Genomic DNA, 1,147 nt, shown 5'->3' on the forward strand with positions numbered 1-1,147 from the left:
TGCCAGTCTAAATGTGTCCAGCAGAGCCTGTCTATAAAGTTTCCTCCAGCCTGATATCCATTGGTATTTCCAATAATAATGTCTAGCATTGGTTGTTCAGACTATGGCAGGCATTATGGTACACTTGCAACTGATTGTATCATTTCACTCTGAAACCACCGGGTAGACATCACTATCAGCTTGATTTTAGAGGTGAGATAAGTTTGGTAGGGTGAAGAAACACACACATACTATCTGGCAGGGGAGATACCATGATAATGAAGGTGGTTTTCCCAGGGCGAGGCTTACCCAACGCACTTCACATGTGCTGACCCCTGCATTTCCCATAAACTCAACTGCATGATTTGTGGCTGTGGGGTACTCCATTTACATTCTCCCCTATTGAGATTAAAATTTAAAACCAAATGAAGAAACCCACACAATGGCTGGTGGGTAGAACACTTACCTAGCATGCATGAAACTCTGGGTTCAATGCCTAGCACTGCCAAAGAGATAGGCAAGTGAAAACTGATGAAAAGCTTTGCCCAGGGTCTCATTGCTAGTGGCAGAGCAGGGCTTTCTGCTGAACCCAGGAATCGTGCCTCCTCATCTTCCCCGCAAGTGACACCTTTAGCTCAGATGTGGAACTCTCCCTTCAGCTCCTTAGTAGCTGCTTTTGTGAGCTTGTGCGGGCTACAGGCTTATTCTGGTGGGAATCCGAGGGAAAAGAGGTTGGCGTACAAGAGCATAAATTCAATCCAAATTTGGGGACATCTAGTTGAGATATTTAATTAATGGTCCTCCTACACAACTGTGCAGTGGCCTTATTAATCCAATCTAATTAAACCAAATCAACCCAAACTGTTAGTCGCCTCCAATCCAGAGATGGCTGTGTTGACACAGAGTAAACAGTAGTGCTATAAATAGCAGATGCAGGCTGACAAGCTTCAGCATAGCCAGCCCGTCTTTATTACCAAAGACATCACTGCTTCAACCTCTCTCTCTCTCTCTCTCTCTCTCTCTCTCTCTCTCTCTCTCTCCCTCTCTCTCTCTCTCTCTCTCCCTTTCTCTCTCCCTTTCTCTCTCTCTCCTCCCCTCCCTTTCTCCCTCCCCCCACTCTCTTTTTTTCTCTCTCTCTACTTCTGCTTTACCAATAGCCCCTGGACAG

The 1,147-nt window shown here is 45.9% G+C and overlaps 1 pseudogene; it reads left to right on the forward strand.

Annotated features, from left to right (window-relative positions):
• The first annotated feature begins 227 nt into the window (after nucleotides 1-227).
• LOC121142541 lies at nucleotides 228-381 on the forward strand (annotated as a pseudogene).
• The last annotated feature ends 766 nt before the right edge of the window (nucleotides 382-1,147 follow it).

This window comes from Mesocricetus auratus, unplaced genomic scaffold, assembly GCF_017639785.1.
Source record: "Mesocricetus auratus isolate SY011 unplaced genomic scaffold, BCM_Maur_2.0 Super-Scaffold_100009, whole genome shotgun sequence".
Lineage (NCBI taxonomy): Eukaryota > Metazoa > Chordata > Mammalia > Rodentia > Cricetidae > Mesocricetus > Mesocricetus auratus.